At 43.8% G+C, this 23,035-nt stretch overlaps 1 protein-coding gene across 1 annotated transcript in view; it reads right to left on the minus strand.

Moving 5' to 3' along the window:
- LOC112257688 (RNA binding protein fox-1 homolog 3) overlaps positions 1 to 10,917 on the minus strand; it is a 737,323-nt gene extending 726,406 nt beyond the window's left edge. Inside the window, 2 exon segments of the mRNA XM_042326209.1 lie at positions 9,728 to 9,796; positions 10,583 to 10,917. The gene's annotated coding sequence lies outside the window, so the exon portion shown is untranslated.
- Between the last annotated feature and the right edge of the window lie 12,118 nt (positions 10,918 to 23,035).

The raw sequence follows: 23,035 nt of genomic DNA on the forward strand, positions 1-23,035 counted from the left end.
TTCTTTAAGAGGCTCTTCTGTCCTCCACTCGTTACCTGTATTAATGGCACCTGTTTGAACTTGTTATCAGTATAAAAGACACCTGTCCACAACCTCAAACAGTCACACTCCAAACTCCACTATGGCCAAGACCAAAGAGCTGTCAAAGGACACCAGAAACAAAATTGTAGACCTGCACCAGGCTGGGAAGACTGAATCTGCAATAGGTAAGCAGCTTGGTTTAAATAACTCAACTGTGGGAGCAATTATTAGGATATGGAAGACATACAAGACCACTGATAATCTCCCTCGATCTGGGGCTCCACACAAGATCTCACCCCATGGGATCAAAATGATCACAAGAATGGTGAGCAAAAATCCCAGAACCACACGGGGGGACCTAGTGAATGACCTGCAGAGAGCTGGGACCAAAGTAGCAAAGTCTACCATCAGTAACAAAGTACAACGCCAGGGACTCAAATCTTGCAGTGCCAGACGTGTCCCCCTGCTTAAGCCAGTACATGTCCAGGCCCCTCTGAACTTTTCTAGAGAGCATTTGGATGATCCAGAAGAAGATTGGGAGAATGTCATATGGTCAGATGAAACCAAAATATATATTTTTGTTGAAAACTTGTTGTGTTTGGAGGACAAAGAATGCTGAGTTGCATCCAAAGAACACCATACATACTGTGAAGCATGGGAGTGGAAACATCATGCTTTGGGGCTGTTTTTCTGCAAAGGGACCAGGACGACTGATCCGTGTAAATGAAAGAATGAATGGGGCTATGTATCGTGAGATTTTGAGTGAAAACCTCCTTCCATCAGCAAGGGCATTGAAGATGAAACGTGGCTGGGTCTTTCAGCATGACAATGATCCCAAACACACCGCCCGGGCAACGAAGGAGTGGCTTCGTAAGAAGCATTTCAAGGTCCTGGAGTGGCCTAGCCAGTCTCCAGATCTCAACCCCATAGAAAATCTTTGGAGGGAGTTGAAAGTCCGTGTTGCCCAGCAACAGCCCCAAAACATCACTGCTCTAGAGGAGATCTGCATGGAGGAATGGGCCAAAATACCAGCAACAGTGTGTTAAAACCTTGTGAAGACTTACAGAAAACGTTTGACCTCTGTCATTGCCAACAAAGGGTATATAACAAAGTATTGAGATAAACTTTTGTTATTGACCAAAAACTTATTTTCCACCATAATTTGCAAATAAATTCTTTAAAAATCCAGAATGTGATTTTCTGGATTTTTTTTCTAATTTTGTCTGTCATAGTTGAAGTGTACCTGTGATGAACATTACAGGCCTCTCTCATCTTTTTAAGTGGGAGAACTTGCACAATTGGTGGCTGACTAAATACTTTTTTGCCCCACTGTATATTAGCAGCTTGTCTATAATCTGTCTAATCAATTACTTAGATTAAACATTTAATTGAAATATACAACAAATAATTAATCCTAGGCAGTGTCTGTTGTCTGAACATACAGCAAGATTGACTTTGAAATAGCATGTCTGTCCATGTCCTGAAGACGCCAGAAAATGCCCTCAAATCAGGCCACTAGGGACAACAGTGAGTGCTGTTAACATCAAATAGGCTTGGGTTTTGCTAAAACATAATCCCATTACTCTGGATCCGATATTTGCGTGTTCAATCCCAATGGTAGAAAAAAAATTATATCCCAAAACTTGAAGGTCCTGCCCAGTCAAGCTATTTCGCTAGTAAAAATAACCTTTGAATTACCAAAACGTCACCATGTCATGCCCTGACCATAGAGAGCCATCAGTGTTCAGTTATTAAAGGATAATGTACGCCTACCATGCTGCACCTTGGTCCAATCATTACGACGATCGTGACACACCCATAATATTTTTACACTAGCAAATGCTCAGAATTTAAGAAATGGTATCTTTTCTCTCATCTCTAACTATCAGGAAGCCCAAAAGAATAAGCTGAGTGGGGGGGGAGTTTTTATTCATGAGCTTGCCTTGACTGACAGCTCCTTGTGGTCGTTGCCAGGTAACAAGCTAAACAATTGGCCACATGTCATTAATGACGAGGTAAACAATGGGCAACATGTCATTCCGAGCATAAATAGTATGCCTCAACCCATTTTCTCTGCAAAATGCTCTCATGGTCAACAGATCATGGACTGTTTAATATCAGACAAACAGCAGCAATACCCAATTGCAATTCTATTGTTTTGTACCTAATTACAGAACACAGTTCACTTATACACTTCTTCACAAGAATTAGTAAATCACCTTAGAAGCTTAGACATAAGGGAATGTACAGTGCCTTCAGACAGCATTCATGCCCCTTGACTTAATTTACATGTTGATGTTTCAGCCAAATTTAAAAAGTTTTTCTCACACATAATACACCATAATGACAAAGTGAAAATATGTTTTTTCAAATGTTTTGCCACAAATGATTGAAAATGAAATACAGAAATAATTTACGTAGGTATTCCCCTGAGTCAATACTTTGTAGAAACACCTTTGGCAGCGATTACAGCTGTGAGTTTTTCTGGGTAAGTCTCGAAGAGCTTTCCACACCTGGATTGTGAAACATTTGCACATTATTCTTTTTAAAATTGTTCAAGCTCTAAATAGTTTTTTGATCATTTCTAGACAAAGATTTTCATGTCTTGCCATAGATTTTCAAGTAGAATTAAGTCAAAACTCGGCCACCCAGGCATATTCACTGTCTTCTTGGTAAGCAACTCCAGTGTAGATTTGGTCTTGTGTTTTAGATTATTGTCCTGCTGAAAGTTGAATTAATCTGCAAGTGGGTTGTGGAAGGCAGACTGAACCAGGTTTTCCTCTAGGAATTTGCCTGTGCTTAGCTCCATTCCATTTCTTTTTTTTATCCTGAAAAACTCCCAGTCCTTAACGATTACAAGCATACCCATAACATGATGCAGTCACCACTATGCTTGAAAATATGGAGATTGGTACTCAGTAATGTGTTGTATTGGATTTACCCTAAACATAACACTTTGTATTTAGGACAAAAAGTGTATTACCTTGCACCATTATTTGCAGTATTACTTTAAATGTGTAAAATATTTATATTCTGTACAAGCTTCCTTCTTTTTTTGACTATGTCAATTGGGTTAGTATTGTGTAGTAACTAAAAATGTTGTTGATCCATCCTCTGTTTTCTCATATCACAGCCATTAAACTCTGTAACTATTTTAAAGTCACCATTGGCCTCTTGGTGAAATACCTGCGCAGTTTCCTTCCTCTCCGGCAGCTAAGTCAGGAAGGACGCCTGTATCTTTGTAGTGAATGGGTGTATTGACACACTATCAAAAGTGTAATTAATAACTTCACCATGCTCAAAGGGATATTCATTGCCTCTTTTTTTTGGTCCCCTTCTTAGCGAGGCATTGGACAACCTCCCTGGTCTTTGTTATTGAATCTGTGTTTGAAATTTACTGCTCGACTGAAGGACCTTACAATTATCTGTATGTGTGGGGTACAGAGATGAGCTAGTCATTCAAAAATCATGTTAAACACTAATATTGCACACAGAGTCCATGCAACTTATTATATGAACTCTTTTAGACTTGCCATAATAAAGGGGTTGAATACTTATTGACTCAAGACATTTCAGCTTTTCCTTTTTAATTCATTTTTATAAATTCCGAAAAACATTAATTGCACTTTGACATTATGCGGTATTGTGTGTAGACCAGTGACAAAAAAATCTATATTGAATCCATTTTAAATTCAGGCTGTAACACAACTAAATGTGTAAAAAGTAATGGGGTGTGAATACTTTCTGAAGGCACTGTACATAAAAACAGCATACAATAAGTGTACTGGTCAATTTATTGATGCCTCTTCATTAGCAATATAGCTGACAATATGTTCCGAATTGCATATATTGATCAGACATTTATTTTACATTTTACAATAGGCCAGCATAGCCAAAATATTTGTCAAAATGAACACTCTTCAGAAATAATGGTGAGACATCGTTTGACAGAAAAAATATATCACAGCCTTTATTGAAAATGAAATACAGAAATAATTTACGTAGGTATTCACACCCCCTGAGTCAATACTTTGTAGAAACACCTTTGGCAGCGATTACAGCTGTGAGCTTTTCTGGGTAAGTCTCGAAGAGCTTTCCACACCTGGATTGTGAAACATTTGCACATTATTCTTTTTAAAATTGTTCAAGCTCTAAATAGTTTTTTGATCATTTCTAGACAAAGATTTTCATGTCTTGCCATAGATTTTCAAGTAGAATTAAGTCAGCCGAATACAGTGCATTCGGAAAGTTTTCAGACCCCTTTTTCAAACATTTTTTATTACATCCTTATTATAAAACGGATTCAATTGTGTTTTTCCCCCATCACCAATCTTTTTTTTACCTTTATTTTACTAGGCAAGTCAGTTAAGAACAAATTCTTATTTTCAATGATAGCCTAGGAACAGTGGGAACGACAGATTTGTACCTTGTCAGCTCGGGGATTTGAACTTGCAACCTTTTGGTTACTAGTCCAATGCTCTAACTACTAGGCTACCCTAGGCTACCCTGCACACAATACCCCATAATACCCCATAATAACAAAGAAAAAACTGTGTTTTATATTTTTTTGCGAAAGAAAATAACAGAAATATCACATTTACAATTATTCAGGTCAATTACTCTGTACTTTGTGAACCTTCGCCACAGTCTGAAGTCCTGAGCCTCTGGAGCAGGCTTTCATCAAGGATCTCTCTGTACTTCGTTCCATTCATCTTTCCCTCAATCCTGTCTCCCAGTCCCTGCCGTGGAAAAGTATCCCTTAGGTGCCTTTTGGCAAACTCCAAGCGGGCTGTCATGTGCCTTTTACTGAGGAGTGGCTTCCGTCTGGCCACCCTACCATAAAGGCCTGATTGTTAGAGTGCTGCACAGATGGTTGTCCTTCTGGAAGGTTCTCCAATCTCCACAAAGGAACTCTGGAGCTCTGTCAGAATTACCATCATGTTCTTGGTCACCTCCCTGACCAAGGCCCATCTCCCCCGACTGCTTAGTTTGTCCTGGCGGCCAGGTATAGGAAGAGTCTTGGTGGTTCCAAACATTGTCCATTTAAGAATGATGGAGGCCACTGTGTTCTTGGTGACCTTCAATGCTGTAGATTTTTGTAGATTTTTTTTGGTACCCTTCCCCATATCTCTCCATTGAGCTCTATGGACAATTCCTTTGACCTCATGGCTTGGTTTTTGCACTGACATGCACTGTCAACTGTAGGGCCTTATATAGACATGTCCAGTTAATTAAATTTGCCATAGGTGGACTCCAATCAAGTTGTAGAAACAGCTCAAGGATCATCAATGGAAACAGGAAGCACCTGAGCTCAATTTTGTGTCTCATAGCAAAGGGTCTGAATACTTATGTAAATAAGGTATTTCTGTTTATTATTTTTTATAAATTAGCACATTTCTTCTAAAAACCTGTTTTTGCTTTGTCATTATGGGGTACTTTGTGTAGATTGATGAGAATTTGTTTTTTATTTAACCTATTTTAGAATAAGGCTGTAACGTAACAAAATGTAAAAAAAGTGAAGGGGTCAGAATACTTCCCAAATGAAATGTAGGCACACGGACACCCTACAATGTGCAGGACCCCACCCGAACACTTTTTTTTTTACTATAAGCCTAATAGTCTATTAGGTACACCACCCCGTTCTTGAAAATGTTTCGCTCCTACAGACAGTGAGTCCCGTGGCAGTGGCTTGCTATATAAAGCAGGCAGACAGGCATCAAGGCATTAAGTTACTGTTCAATTGAATGTTAGAATGGGCAAAATGAGTTACCTAAGTGTCTTTGAGCGTGCTATGACCGTCAGTGCCAGGCCTGACATTTCCAGTATTTCAGAAACCTGGGATTTTCACGCATGACAGTGTCTAGGGGTTACCGAGAATGGTGCGACAAACAAAAAACATCCAGTCAGCGGCAGTCCTGTGGGCAAAAAAAACCTTGTTGATGACAGGACAAAGGAGAACAGTGGTGTGTAGAACGGCATCTCGGAATGCACAACTCATCCATTCTTTTCACGGGTGGGCTATTGCAGCAGATGAGCTCACCGGATTCTACTCCTATCAGCTAAAAACAAAAAGAAGTGGCTCCAGTGTGCACACGATCAATTGAGGAGTGGAGAAACATTGCCTGGTCCAATGAATCCCGGTTCCCATCCTGCCTGGTGTCAACGGTATATGCTGGGAGCGGTGTTGTAATGGCGTGGGGATTGACCCATGTACCCTGCTTCAATCAAGCAGGCTTCAGTCACCCACTTAGCTTCAGTCATCCCCAAGACTGAAGCAGGAGACAAATCCAGCAATTGCCTCTTCCTTGTTAGGCCTATCACACTGGACAGAAAAGGGTCCTGGGATGGACAGCTAGCACAGCCTCCCCACATACGGCGCTGGATCAAGGTGACCTCGTTGAAGTGTAAGGATTTGGAAAATGAAATACTAATAACCCCTCCCTAATCATCATGATTAGCCCCAATGACAAAAGCTGCATCAACAGTAAGACAACAATTCACACACTCGAATGGCAAAATACGATTTTCAGGGGTGATTTACAAATACTATACACACCGCAAAAAACACATAGTGACTATCAGGTTTATTACAGAAAATATATAATTCACAAGTCAAAAGCAGCCACAGCCACAGTTGCATTATCTCATGTTAGCCTCCCGTATCCCCCCCAAAATGTTGGCTACCGTGTCAGACTCATCAAACTCTGATACTTACGTTACGGTCAGCACTTGCAAGATTCACTGTCAATGAAGGTACAGCATCCGTCTTCAGGATTAGCTTTCTGGCAATACCCATTGAATGTTCTCCCTAGTTAATAAAGCAACTTCATTCCAAATGTGCACTGCACAGACTCGACATGATTGTAATTTTCGGTGCAGCCTGTCCACTCGAAATGAAAGTAGCCACTGCTGTCTGATGCATAACGTTAAATTTACACCATGGTATCCAGTCACAACACCGTGTGCATTTGCCGGCATTCTGGTAAATACCTTGCTAGCTAAAACAGTGTTGCAATTGCATGCAATAAGGTCAGAAACACTTTTAAACATTTAATTTCTTATTTCTTTATTTTTTAGAAGCCAACGTATATAGTCTAATTCCATTCCTCTCTCTACTTAGAACTATGTCTTTTCACTGTAATTACAAGCTACTTAACACTACTGCAATGTTCTGCTTCCTGGCTAAAGTAAGAGCCTCCAGGGGATATGGCTCCCAGTGTTACTGTCCTCACTGAGACAGGTAAACACTCTCTCATCCCCTCAAACACACCTGTGCTCGCACACACACACACACACACACTTCCTGGAACAGATGAAAACTAAATGGTATCTTCACAAGCTCTCATTTCCATTGCTCAAACATCAAACTCACATCAAACTCACATCACATATAGAAAATAATTTTTACGTGAACAGACACAGAAATTCCCTGTTGTGTAAGAATACAGAGAATACAGGACAAATACTGATAATTATGGGAAAAAATTCAGAGAAATAGGCCTACAGAGAAAATCCCTGCATAAGCTTCAGACATGCTGTCTACCACGCTCCCCATATAAGCCCAGAATCTACCCACAAACACTGCACACACAAACTCCTGCAGACACACTCTCCTGAAGACATATAGATCATACACACCCGCAAAATGCTGAACACTGCAGGTGCACTCCCACAGATACACACACCCCTGCTTACACACTCACATGCAAACACAAACACTCCAGCAGATACACACACACACTCCTTGAAGACAATACATTCCTGCTCACAAAGACACTTTCTTGAGGAAACGTTTGTACTTTCACGATACTAGAACATTAAACATGGTTTGGTACTAGAATGTGTGTTACTTTTGGTACTTTTGTCAAATGTGTCTCATGTCGTCTACTGATTGTCCCCTTGTAGCACAAGAGCACCATACCTGCTCCACTTACTCATTGCTCTAGCCTGTCCTGAGGAAACACCGCAATCACTGGGAGTCTGGGCTGCATCACCACTTACACTGCACAGAAGTTAACACACTTGAATAATGCTACACAGCATGTAGAGATGTTGAATCTACTAATTACTGTACCCAAAACAATGTTCAGTACGGAACACAACTATGCAAGAAGATACCGCTTCCAGCTTTGTAGGCTAACGTTCCTTGCTAGCTTACAGCTGAAGCCAACTCTAGTACCTTGTTTGCGATAATATGCAAACCATAAAGCAACATTTTGCTCATAACAAAGCTGATTGCGACCACAAACGTTATTCATTCACTTCGTCTCCCCCGCCTCACGTCTCTCCCAGTTAATATCATCTTTGCTCAAGCCTGGAACAGACTTTGTGTGTGAATGATGTCATTCGTCTTAAAGAGACAGCACACACTTTTATAAAATACAAATGACTTATTCTATGCAAATGTTGTTGATCGGTACAATAAAAATAAGTCCAAAATGGAAGGTAAACAGATTGTTTTTCATCTGTAGCCATGTGAAATCAGACAAAACAAACTCAATAAACTCAATGCATGAGCACACTCTTATTGAATATGCCCCCGCTGACAAGCTAAAGGCCCATATAGGTTTTTCTGTGGGACGTTGGTCTGGAAAGACAGAATGTCACAAATCACTAAATGTATTTAGCTCTACAAAGAATCTATTCCTATAAATGTTTTCAAATGGACTTGATTGAACACACAGAAAATACACATCCTGTCACGTTAAGTATGTCTACCACACACACACACAGAAAATACACATCCTGTCACGTTAAGTATGTCTACCACACACACACAGAAAATACACATCCTGTCACGTTAAGTATGTCTACCACACACACACAGAAAATACACATCCTGTCACGTTAAGTATGTCTACCACACACACACAGAAAATACACATCCTGTCACGTTAAGTATGTCTACCACACACACACAGAAAATACACATCCTGTCACGTTAAGTATGTCTACCACACACACACAGAAAATACACATCCTGTCACGTTAAGTATGTCTACCACACACACACAGAAAATACACATCCTGTCACGTTAAGTATGTCTACCACACACACACAGAAAATACACATCCTGTCACGTTAAGTATGTCTACCACACACACACAGAAAATACACATCCTGTCACGTTAAGTATGTCTACCACACACACACAGAAAATACACTCACACATACCACACTTGACTATGACAGACAAAAAATTCTGAGTCGTAAAAAGTAATCAGGAATGGTAATATCGTCTTTCACTCTATTTCGCTATCTCTCTCTCGCTCTCTCTCTCGCTCTAACTCTCACTCCTCTCTGCTGTCCTCAGCGTCAACGCAGCACTCTATATCTTATCCCTTCCCTACCTCCCTCCCTCGCCACCATCCATCTATATTTTACAAAAGAGAAGCGAAAAGCTGAAATGAATAAATCTTATCTTACTGTGAAGTCTGTGTGCTACACTGGTGATTCCACAAATCAGACGCTTCACTTCGGGGAGGAGAGGGATATAGGTTAGTGTAGCCACAGAGAGATACCGCTCAGGCTAACAAATAGCTAGTGTTGTTTCCCATAATAAAACAGACAATACTAGACACTTCAATATTCCTCTTCACCAACTGTAAGACCGTAGAATCACTAGAGAGCCCCTGAAACTAAGTCTCACACTGACTCATATTCACACACACGTTGTATATTTCATGTCGGTCCTAGACCCTTTACCTTGGTCCCGGTCTTGTGTCTGTTTCTGACCTTGTCGTTGGATCTCTGAGACCTCTTCACATTGATACCCTGAATAGACACACACACACACACACACACAGTCCAGTGTTGTCTCAGTAAAAATGTTTACATACTGTGTGACCAAGTGTACCTACATCCATGAAAATACCACTTTTCCACCAACCAGCATGAAATCAACTCACATAATTACTCTGTACATAATTCTGTAAAAGGAGAATGTCATACCTTTGATTGCATACCTATGTATGTATGTGTGTGTGTGTGTGTGCGCGTGCGTGTTTGCGGGTGCATGTGTGAGGTGTATGCACAAATGCGTACAGTGTAGGATGTACATTGCATCAACGTGTGATGGCCGGTGAGTCACACAGTTTTGCCCTACTGTATTATTGTGATGAAATGTGTTTGAATATGAGACATTTATTTACATCTGTGGATGTGTGTGTGTCAAGCATTTCGCTACACTCGCATTAACATCTGCTAACCATGTGTATGTGACAAATAAAAATTTGATTTGATTTGATTTGTCTGAGTTCATATGCAATCGCACTTGTATACACTTGTAAATGTGGGTACTATGTCTGTATTACTGTAAGTATGACTAGCATGTGTGACCAGTCTTTCCCATGCTTCTCTGTGTGTTCAGTAATCACTGTATATGCTCTACTGTATGTCTAGAGCGTGTGTACAGTGTGTCTGTGTGTGTACAGTGTGTGTCATTCCTCCATAAGAAACACAACTAGTCCAGTACAGTAGTTACCGGGTCTTCCATTGTAAGAGAGTGAGAGAAGAGGATAGAAAATAATTGGCATGCGATAGAAAAAAAAGAGTACTCACAGTTAGTCGTAGTCTCAAGGTCCTCTCTCTTCTCTCTCTGTCCTGTTACTGACTGCTGGCTGTCACTCTGCTGGCATTCTGTCTCTGTCTCCGTCTTTATCTCTCTCTCTCTCTCCGCTGCTATCCCTGCACTGGACACACACACAGTCACACACTCCTCCGCTACCAAAGGAAGTGTTCAGAGCAAGAGAACGAGGGAGAGCGAGTGAGCGAAAGAGAGAGAGAGGAGGAGGATGAAGAGGAGGAGAAGGGAGGGCTGTGTGTGTGTGAAGTGATCTGTTAGCCAGTGTGTGATTGGGGCAGAGCGGATTCAGAGGCTCTACTGTTGCTAGCGTGTCTCAGTAGCGTGGGACTAGTGTGCTGTGTTTGTGTGTGAGCGCTCACAAATTGCTCGGAGCCAGCACGGTACAAGAAACACACACACCAACACACACACACACACAAGCAGACTCTGGATTCAGCGCTGACACAGAGAGAGGGGGAGTGAAAAAGATATAAAGAATGAGGCGCTCACACACACGCCTGTTCTGGTTGGCACTCGTTGAACGAGGGATGGAGAGAGAGAGGAGGAGGACGAGGAGACGGGAAAGAGGAGGAATAGAGAGAGAGAGAGAGAGAGAGAGAGAGAGAGAGAGAGAGAGAAAAAGAAAGAGAGCACTGACCTGGTGCCAGTTTGATGTGTGTTCTTCAATGGGACCCAACGCAACACACACTGACATGTAACGAGCCACGGAGGACAGACAGACAGAGGCATATCTCGCTCCACTCCTAATTTACACCATTCTCTCCATCCCCCCTTCCTCTCTTCATTTACAAATAAATAGTTTTTAGTCTTTCTGCAGCATCATCACGTATGTGGAGTCCAATGTTGTGAGTTCATAGCAGATTGAGGCAGGTTGGATGGCCCTGTCGCTGCACTGCCTTCTCCCCAGCCCTCTCTCTCTCTCTCTCCTCGATACGAGACACTGCACTCCACCAGATTCAATTAAAAGTGAGATTAGCAATTACCCAGCGCTCATGACCTAACACTGATCCAATGTAGCTCTGCTTGGCTGCCTACCCCACTCTGCTCGGACTGCTACTTCCCTCAGGGATCAGACTGTCATGAGGTGTCTTACTGACTCTGAAGATTTGTTTTTCACCCCAGAGTGTGTGTCGGGTGGGGGGGTGGGGGTGGGGGATATTAGTGTGTGTGTGAACGTGTTTAAATATTCTTGTGGGGACCACATGAATAGTAAACCATCAGAAATTTGACCAACTGGGGACATTTTGTTGGTCCCCACAAGGTCAAATACTACTTCTGAGGGGTTTAGGGTTAAGGTTGGAATTAGTGTTAGGGTTATAATTAGGTTTAGGGTTAGGAGATAGGGTTAGGTTTAAGGTAAGGGTTAGGGAAAAAATTATTTTGAATGGGACTGAATTGTGTGTCCCCACAAGGATAGCTGTTCAAGATGTGTGTGCGTGTGTGTGTGTGTGTGTGTGTGTGTGTGTGTGTGTGTGTGCAGCAGAAGCTATCTGCAAAGGTTGTAGCAACGTCATGATAGGTATAGGTAAAGTTTTATTTCGTAGCCAAACCTACCTCTGTTACATTGCATTAGGTGAATGGAATATTAATGTGTGTGTGTGTGTGTGTGTGTGTGTGTGTGTGTGTGTGTGTGTGTGTGTGTGTGTGTGTGAAGGGGTCCCTTGTATGTTCTATCACAGCCAGTTAACACCTCCACCCTCCACCCAGGCTGACATGAGACACATCCAAGCCTACCTGAGTGCTCCCTCACACCCCTGGTCCCCTGGAGGTTCCATGCAGTAACTACTACTCAACACCTCCTTACAGCTTAATTCATTCATACCTGGAGGGACAGGGATTGCCTTTTAGTGTGTGCTCCAAATGCCACCCTATTCCCTATATAGTGCAGTACTTTTGACCAGGCCCATATCCCCTTATAAAGTGTAATGACCGTTGGCCTGTGGGTAAGGTTTATAACCCCCCCATAAATACCTTTCTCCCTTTCCTCTCTTGACTCTACTGAAGGACTCTTGAAAAGCCTTTGTTAAACATAGGGAGTCGGGGAACATAAAAAGGTGGGGGGAAAGGAACCATATTTCGGTAATCCAACCAGTTGAAAATATACATTTGTACTTAATGAATATGATGTCAATTCGGTTGTCATCTGTGACATTCTTATTAATGATAGGATGACATAAACTGTATCTTGGAAAGTCTACACACAGATTCACATGGAATTGTTATGCAATTTAAATGTTTAAATATGAAACTATTTGTGAAAAGATTAAATGTAATTTTAGCTTTCAAGTGAGAGAATTGGGTTTTCATAAGGTTAAAGCTCTGCTCCATCAGTGGCCCGCCCCTGTGAAGAGACATTGGTTATAAACTATGAAACACAACCTTCTCTCCCTCCACTATATAAGCCCTTTACCAAAATATAACTTTCTGTTCCGGGTACATTAGGGCGAAGGTCCGATGTCAGAAGGATTCAGATAATAAGCTGTTCCGAGGACGTGAGGACAACGGTCCCACGTTAAAAGGACTAACATGTCAACTACAGAACTAAGCCAACCTCAGCGTGAGCTTTGGTTGTGAATGGTATGAACTTTGAACTCCTTGCCATTGAGTTAGCAGCGGCCGCTATAAACGTGGGCTAGGAAAGGACGGACAACGGATCCAGTCTAACACACAACGACGATACTACAATGTATCCAGTTTACCACCAGAGACATTTTTCCGAGGACAGGAAGATCTCTGTTGGGCAACACGGCCAGCATCTACGATCAACCTACCGAAGCGCAGCTCAGAGTAAATTTTGATTGCATTTTCCTTTTCCAAATGGCCGATAATTTAGTATGCATAAGATACTGTATTTACGACAGCATAGCTTCTCGCTTTGTTCCTCAGTTTTCCCGTTCTTTCAATCAAACCCAACCCATTTCCTTTGTATAACCAGCCGTCATTTCAGCTCCGTTCACCCGGGACGTTTTCTGTATGACATAATTTGCATTCTGTGTATATGTAATTCTGTGTGATTATTTAGGTATTTAGTAAATAAATAATTAAACCAAAGTTTGTATTGCTGATTCAACTTGTTAGCCAGGGTTCGTGAAGTTAACCAAGAATTTACAACTTTCAGATGAGACTGAAATAAGGTGACGATTAATATTGACTGCTATTGATGTAAAATATTACCAGGTCTTTAAGAGTTTATTCGGAAGATAACAGCCATATAAACATTATTTCGTGGTGCCCCAACTTTCTAGTTAATTACGGTTACATGATTAGCTTAATCAGGTAATATTAATTACAGAGAAAGGATTTGATTTTATAGAATAGCATGTCATATCACTTAATCAGGCATAGCCAAAGACACGACAATAGGGAATATGGTGCCATTTGGGATGCAAATAGTCTGCTAGAGCTAGAGGCTGCCCTTAACCACAGATCAACGATCAGAATACCTTAGCCCTGAAAATATTCCTATTCATAATGGGATGATAAATAACTGTCCCTGCATCAGTGGTTAGGAGCAAGTTGGCAAGCCAACCGTTTTTAGAATGCAGAGAATAAAATGTATTTTGTAGAAAGGACATACACTGAGTGTACAAAACATTAAGAACACTTGCTCTTTCCATTACATAGACTGACCAGGTGAATACAGGTGAAAGCTATGATCCTTTATTGATGTCACTTGTTAAATCCACTTCAATCAGTGTAGATGAAGAGGAGGAGACAGGTTATAGAAGGATTTTTAAGCCTTGAGACAATTGAGACATGGCTTGTGTGTTTGCCATTTAGAGGGGGAATGGGCAAGAGAAAATATTTAAGTTCCTTTGAATAGGGTTTTGTAGTAGGTGCCAGGCACACCAGTTTTAGTGTGTCAAGAACTGCAACGCCGCTGGATTTGCTACACTCAATAGTTGTTTCCTGTGTGTATCAAGAACCCACAGGACATCCAACTAACTTGACACAACTCTGGGAAGCATTGGAGTGAACATGGGCCAGTATCTCTGTGGAACGCTTTCGACACCTTGTAGAGTCCACGCCCCGATAAATTGAGGCCGTTTATCTTAGGAAGGTGTTGTTAATGTTTTGCACAGTGTGGAATGGTAATAAATATTCTCTCCCTCTCTCAGCCCCCACACTGAGGGTCACGGGATTTTGTGGGTGGCGTCTGTAAAATAGATCATCATTTCCATTGGCCTTTAGATACACACACACACACACGTCAAACACATGTTCACCCCAGTGGAGGCTCCTCAAAGGAGGAACGAGAGGACCATCATCCTCAGTGAATTTCATAAAAATGTAAATAGTGAAACATTTAAAAAGCTATCCTTTTTAGGAAAAACTATACTAAATATATTCACGTCACCAAACAAATTAATAAAACACACAGTTTTGCATTGAAGGTCCACAGTAGCCTCACGCTTTAGGGTAGCACCATGGTGTACCCAGAGGACAGCTAGCTTCTGTCCTCCTATGGGCACATTGACTTCAACACAAAACCTAGCAGGCTTATGGTTCTCACCCCCTTCTATAGACGTGCGCAGTAAATATGACAACTTCCTGAGGACGCCCTCAAACCTATCAGAGCTCCTGCAGCATGAACTGACATTTTGTCCACCCAATCAAAGGATCAGAGAAAAAGTCCACAATCAGCTCATTCATTTTATTGATGTTGATGAATATGTTATCTTCTTGGCAGGGCCCTCCCCTCCTCCCTGTAGGCTATCTCGTCATTGTTGGTAATCAGGCCTACTACTCTTGTGTTGTCTGCTAAGTTAATGATTGAGTTGGAGGCGTGACTGGCCACGCAATCACAGGTTAACAGGGAGTGCAGGAGGGGGCTGAGCATGCACCCTTGTGGAGCCCCTGTGTTGAGGATCAGCATAGTGGGGGTGTTGTTTCCTGCCTTCACCACCTGGGGGCGTCCGGAAGTCCAAGACCAAGTTGCACAGGTTGAGGTGCAGACACAGGGCCGCAAGCTTGATGATGAGCTTGGAGGGTACTATGGTGTTAAAGGCTGAGTTTTGGTCAATGAAAAGCATTCTTACTTAGGTATTACTCTTCTCCAGAAGGGTTGGGGCAGTGCGATGGCAATTGCATCGTCTGTGGATCTATTGGGGCGGTAAGCGAATTGGAGTGGTTCTAGGGTGTCAGGTAAGGTGGGGGTGATGTGATCCTTAACTAGCCTCTCAAAGCACTTCATGATGACAGAAGTGCATGCTCGGAGGGATGCCTTCTGGTCTGGCAGCCTTGCGATGGTTAACACGCTTAAATGTCTTACTCACGTCGGCCATGGAGAGCGAGAGCCCACAGTCTTGGGAGCGGGCCACATCTGTGGCACTGTGTTATCCTCAAAGTGGGTGAAGAAGGTGTTTCGCATGTCCAGGAGCAAAATGTCGGGGGTCTGCGACGTGGCTGGTTTTCCCTTTGTAATTCATGATTGTTTGTAGACCCTGCCACATACGTCTCGTGTCTGAACTGTTGAATTGTGACTTCACTTTGTCTCTATGCTGACATTTTGCCTGTTTGATTGCCTTATGGAGGGAATAACTACACTGTTTGTATTCAACCATATTCCCAGTCACCTTGCCATTATTAAATGTGGTGGTTCGCGCTTTCAGTTGTGCACGAATGCTGCCATATATCCACGTTGTTTGGTTTGGCTAGGTATCAATAGTCACAGTGGGAACAACATCCCCTATACACTTCCTGATGAACTCAGTCACTGTGTCTGTGTATACGTCAATGTTATTTTTAGAGGCAACCCTCAACATATCCCAGTCCACGTGATCAAAACAATCTTAAAGCATAGATTCCGATTGCTCAGACCATTGTTGAATAGACCTTAGCAAGGGTACTTTCTGTTTGAGTTAATGCCTATAGGAAGGGAGGAGCAGGACAGAGTTGTGATCTGATTTGCCAAAGGGATGGCGGGGGAGTAACAATGGTCAATAGTTTTTGATGTGCGAGTACTACAGGCAATGTATTGATAGAACTTCAGCGTTTTCCTCAAATTTCCTTCATTAAAATCCCCAGCTACAATAAATACAGTCTCAGGATATGTGGTTTCCAGTTTCCCACAAAGTCCAGTGTAGTTCCTTGAGGGCAGTTGTGGTATTGGCTTGAGGGGGAATATACATGACTGTGACCATAACTGAAGAGAATTATCTTGGGAGGTATACGGTCGACATTTGATTGTGAGGTATTCTAGGTCGGGTGAACAAATAGACTTGAGTTCCTGTACGTTATCACAATCACACCATGAGTAGTTAATCATACTTCACCGCCTTTCTTCTTCCCGGAGAGTTCTTTATTCCTGTATGTGCAATGTACTGAGAACCCAGCTGGCTGTATGGATGGGGACAGAGAGAGAGCTGGAGAGAGCCATGATTCTGTGAAACAGAGTATGTTACAGTCCCTGATGTCTCTCTGGAAGGAGATCCTCTTCTACTTTATTGTCCAGGGACTGAACATTAGCGAGTAATATACTCAGAAGCAGTGGATGGTGTGCACACCTCCTGAGTCAGACTATAAGTCCATTCCGAATACCTCTTCTCTGCCGGTGGCGTCTTGAAGCAGCCTCTGGGATAAGTTCAATTGCCATGGAGGGTAGAAACAAAAGATCCAATTCGGGAAATTTGTATTTCTGGTCGTAATGTTGGTGAGTTACCACCGCTCTGATATCCAAAAGTTTTTTCCAGCTGTAAGTAATAACAAACAAAGCATGCTATGCTAATAATGTACGAAATAACACACAACAAAACAAAATACTGCAAAGTTGCTTTTAAGAGCAAACCTTTTGTGACTAGGGGGCAGTATTTTCATTTTTGGAAAAATAACGTTCCCGTAGTAAACGGGTTATTTTGTCAGGACAAGATGCTAGAATATGCATATAATTGACAGCTTAGGATAGAAAACACTCTAAAGTTAACAAAACTGTACAAATATTGTCTGTGAGTATAACAGAACTGATATTGCAGGTGAAAGCCTGAGAAAAATCCAATCCGGAAGTGACTCATGTTTTGAAAGCTCAGCGTTCCAATGCGTCCCTATTGAGCAGTGAATGGGCTATCCTACAGATTACTTTTTCTCCGTATTCCCCAAGGTGTCTACAGCATTGTGATGTAGTTTTACACATTTATGTTGAAGAATACCCGTAAACGGCTACATTGCGCAAGTGGTCACCTGATGGCTCTCAGAGGGATTCTCGCGTAAAATACAGAGGTAGCCATTATTCCAATCGGTCCTACTGAAAAACCAATTGTCTCGATGGATATATTATCGAATAGATATTTGAAAAACACCTTGAGGATTGATTATAAACAACATAGCTAGCTGGACAAAATGCTATGCTAGGCTATCGATAAACTTACACAAACGCTTGTCTAGCTTTGGCTGTAAAGCATATTTTGAAAATCTGAGATGACAGGGTGTATAACAAAAGGCTAAGCTGTGTCTCAATATATTTCACTTGTGATTTTCATGAATAGGAATATTTCATGCTAATTAGTGTCCGTTGATGATTACGCTCCCGGACCCGGGATGGGGAGTTACTAGAGGTATTAAGAGCAAGAAGCAGAGCTGCCATGTCTGTCAGCGCCAATTTCTGCCTATCAGATTGACTGCCTATCAGATTGGAGGCATGGCTTTCAGATAGTTATTTTCGGCCACCCATTAACGTAAATGTTATTCCTGTTAATTAATCATTTTAGGTTTGTATACGTCAAATCTAACCTGATCCTGAATATTTATGCACATTAAGTACAAACATTAAATATTGTACATATAATGTTCCAACTTTGCAATTCAAATAGGCTCTTGAGGAACTCATACTCCTCTGTTAGCCTCATTTAAGTTACAAAACTGTCAGTGTTCAACCTTAACATGTGATGTTTTTGGTAAGACCCAGATGCCGACAGTGTTGAAGTAACAAAAGTGTATTACTAATACAAGGACAGACAAAACAACAGGTCAAGGGCAGGCAGAGGTCAATAATCCAGATAAGGTTCAAAAGTCCAGAACAGCAGGCAGTCTCAGGGTCAGAGCAGGCAGCGGTCAACAATCCAGTGTGGTTTGGCAAGGTACAGAATGGCAGGCAGTCTCAGGTTCAGGGCAGGCAGAATGGTCAAAACCAGGAAAAACTAGAAAACAGGAACTAGAACAGGCAAAAAACGCTGGTAGGTTTCACGAACTGGCAACAGACAAACACAGGTACACAGAGAACGCAGGTATAAATACACTGGGGATAATGGGGAAGATGGGTGACACCTGGAGGTGGGTTGAGACCATCACACCAGGTTTAAAACAGGAGACAAAGGGCTGTGAGACATGGGTTTAATTCTGGAAACATAAAAATTGGATATAAATGGAGGGTACGGGCAACAGAAGATGGACAGCAGAGGGGCTAATGACCTTGGAGATGGGGAAAGGGCCGATAAACCAGGGAGAAAGATTGCAGGATTCCACCCGGAGGGGCAGATCCCAAGTGGACAGCCATATCTTCTGCACGAGACGATACCAGGGAGCCAGGGTCCAGTGGCAAACCGCTTGTCGTCCATACCTGGAGATGTGCAGACCTCTTCCTCCTGCTCAGGGAAGAATGGGGGCTGATACCCCAGGGAACACTCAAAAGGCGATAGACCTGTAGCAGAGCAAGGAAGGGTGTTGCGTGCGTACTCAACCCACACTAGTTGCTGGCTCCAGGTGGTGTGGTTGGCGGAGACCAGGCAGAGCAGAGTCGGAGTGGAACCTGTGGGACAGGCTGGCCGACGACCCAATGAGTGTGCAGAACACCTTCCAGAACCGGGTCAAGAACTGAGGACCCCGGTCGGAGACCATGTCCACTGGCAGTCCATTGATCCAGAAGTTGTGCTGCACCATGTGCAGGGCTGTCTCTTTGGCAGAGGGTAGCTTGTGGAGAGGAATGAAGTGGGCGGCTTTGGAAAACCAATCCACTACAGTCAGGATGACAGTGTGGCCATCAGTCGGGGGGACACATGTGACAAAGTCGAGGGAAATGTGAGACCAGGGGCAGGGAGGGACAGGAAGAGGTTGAAGGAGACCAGACGGAACTTGCCGAGGAGTCTTGTTCTGTGCACAGATTGTGCATGTGGTGACGAACGCGGAGACATCAGGAACCATGGTAGGCCACCAAAAGCATTGTTGCACAAAGGCCAGGGTCTGCCGGGAGCCTGGGTGGCAGGTAAGCCTGGAGAAGAGGGCCCACTCCAGGACTGAGGAGCAGACCGCATCAGGAACCAACATCCGGTTATCTGGCAACCCCCCTGGGGTTCGGCTCGGAACGCTGCACCTCACGAACCTGCTTCCCTATTTTCCAGCTGAGTGCCGTCACCAGACATGAGGTGTGAAGGATGATCTCAGGTTCCGGGGTTGAAGCCGTACGGCTATTGCGGCGTGACATCACATCGGGCTTGACATTCTTGGACCTCAGCTGGTATGAGAGAGAGAAGTTGAACCGGATGAACAGCAGGGCCCAACTAGCTTGCCTGGAATTGAGGCGCTTGGTGGTGCAGAGATATTCTACATTCTTGTGATCGGTCCACATAATGAACAGATGTTCCGCCCTCCAGCCAGTGCCTCCACTCCTCCAATGCCATCTTCACCGCGAGAAGCTCAAGATTCCCCACATCATAGTTCCTCTCCATGGCATTGAGGCGGGGGGAGAAGAAGGCGGAGGGATGTAACTTGAGGTCCAGGGCAGAATGATGGGACAGGATAGCCCCCACTCCGACATCCAAATCATCGGCCTCCACCACGAACTGGGTCCGGATGAACCGGGTCAGGATGAACCAAGATGGTAGCTGTGGTGAAACGGTGTTTGAGATCCCCGAACGCCCGGTCAGCAGCTGGGGACCACGTGAACGGAACCTTGGGAGAGGTGAGTGCAGACTGGGGGGAAGCCAGGGTGCTGTAACCCCGGATAAAGCGGTGAAAAAAGTTGTAGAATCCCAGGAAACATTGCAGCTACACACTGGACATAGACTGGGGCCAATCCACCACTGCTCTGACCTTTCCAGGATACATATGTACACTCCCTGCAGCGATAATGTAACCCAGAAGGGGCATGATGGAGCGATATAATTCACACTTCTCTGCTTTTACAAAGAGCTGGTTCTCCAGGAGGTGTTGGAGAACCTGTCGGACATGGAGCACGTGTTCTTGGGCGGAGAGGGATAAGATGAGGATGTCATCGCGGTAGACAAAGACGAACCGGTTCAACATGTTGCGGAGAACATCATTAACCAGAGCCTGGAACAAGCAGGGGCGATGATAAGGTCAAATGGCATGACCAGATACTCGTAGTGACCGCTGGCTGTGTTGAAGGCAGTCTTCCACTCGTCCCCATCCCGTATCCCCAGCTCAAAGGCTGGGGAGATGAGTGGAAGTGGGTAGCGGTTCTTCACCGTGATGTCGTTGAGACCCCAGTCGTCAATGCACGGGTGCAGGATTTTGTCCTTCTTCTCCACAAAGAAGAACCCTGTGCCGGCAGGGGAGGTAGGGAGTCCTCAATGTAGGTCTCCATAGTTTTGGTCTCCGGGCTGAGAGAGAGTACAGTCCCTGGGGCGGAGTGGTGCCTGGGAGAAGGTCAATCCCGTAGTCATATGGTCAGTGCAGCAGAAGGGAAGTGGTCCGGACCTTACTGAACACCTCCCGGAGATCCTGGAACTCCGCAGGGGTGGGGCACATAGGGTGGGCAGAATGGGCATAGGTCAGATATGGAGGGCCCTATAAAGGGTGTGGCCAAGGTTTGCTTGGCGTGGTCATAACTGGTTGGGGTGTGGCTGGTGGTGCTGTGGTCTGGCTGTAGGTCCTCTTGGCATGGGTTCTCTCAAGGCCTGGGAATATGACTGAATATAAACAGTGTAGTTATTCCCTCCGCAATGCAATCAAACAAGCAAAATGTCGGTACAGGGACAAAGTGGAGTCGCAATTCAACCGCTCAGACACAAGACTACAGGAAATCACGGACTACAATAAGAAAACCAGTCACATCACGGACACTGACGTCACTCTTCCAGACAAACTAAACACCTTCATTGCCTGCTTTGAGGATAATACAGAGCCACCGTCGTTGCCCACTAACAAGGACGGAGCCCCACCCTCTCCTTCTCCGTGGCCGACGTGAGCAAAACATTTAAACGTGTCAACCCTTGCAAGGCTGCTAGCCCAGACAACATCCTTAGCAGAGTCCTCAGAGCATGTGCAGACCATCTGGCTGGTGTGACATATTCAATCGCCTTCTATCCCAGTCTGCTGTCCTCACATGCTTCAAGATGGCCACCATTGTTCCTGTACCGAAGAATGCAAAGATAACTGAACTAAATGACTACCGCCCAGTAGCACTCACTTCTGTCATCATGAAGTGCTTTGAGAGACTAGTCAAGGATCATATCACCTCCACCTTACCGGCCACCCTAGTCCCACTTCAGTTAGCATACCTTCCCCAACAGGTCCACAGACGAAGCAATCACCATCACACTGCACACTGCCCTATCTCATCTGGACAAGAGGAATACCTATGTAAGAATGCTGTTCATTGACAATAGCTCAACATTCAACACCATTGTACTCTCCAAGCTCATCATCAAGCTTGAGGCCCTGGTTCTCAGTCCCGCCCTGTCAAATGGGTCCTGGAGGTAGGAAACACCATCATCACTTCACTGACCCTCAACACTGGTGCCCCACAAGGGTGAGTGCTCAGCCCCCTCCTGTACTCCCTGTTCACCCATGACTGCGTGGTCATGCACGCCTCCAACTCAATCATCAAGTTTGCAGACGACACAACAGTAGTGGGCTTGATTACCAAAAATGAAGGGACAGTCTACAGGGAGGAGGTGAGGGCACTTGGAGTGTGGTGTCAGGTCAAACAACCTCTCACTCAACATCAACAAAAGAAAACAAAGGAGATGATTTTGGACTTGAGGAAACAGCAGAGGGAGCACCCCCCTATCCACATCGAAGGGACAGTAGTGGAGAAGGTGTAAAGGTTTAAGTTCCTCGGCGTACACATCACAGACAAAGAGACAGTGTGGTGAAGAAGGCGCAACAGCATCTCTTCAACCTCAGGAGGCTGAAGACATTTGGCTTGTTACCCAAAACCCTGACAAACCTTTACAGATACACAATCAAGAGCATCATGTCAGGGTGTATCACAGCCTGGTACGACAACTGCACCGCCCTCATCCGCAAGGCTCTCCAGAGGGTGGTTGTCACGGCCGTCGAAAGAACTGGACCAAAGCCCAGCTTGGTGAGCGTACATTTTTTCCTTTATTTAAAATGACGCCAACAAAACAATAAACCATACAACACGACTGTGAAGCTTAAGGGCTATAGTGCCACAATTAGAGACAACTTCCCACACAGAAAGGAGGGAAAGGGCTACCTAAGTATGGTTCCCAATCAGAGACAACGATAGA

The sequence above is a fragment of the Oncorhynchus tshawytscha genome, linkage group LG01, assembly GCF_018296145.1.
Source record: "Oncorhynchus tshawytscha isolate Ot180627B linkage group LG01, Otsh_v2.0, whole genome shotgun sequence".
In the NCBI taxonomy this organism is placed as follows: domain Eukaryota; kingdom Metazoa; phylum Chordata; class Actinopteri; order Salmoniformes; family Salmonidae; genus Oncorhynchus; species Oncorhynchus tshawytscha.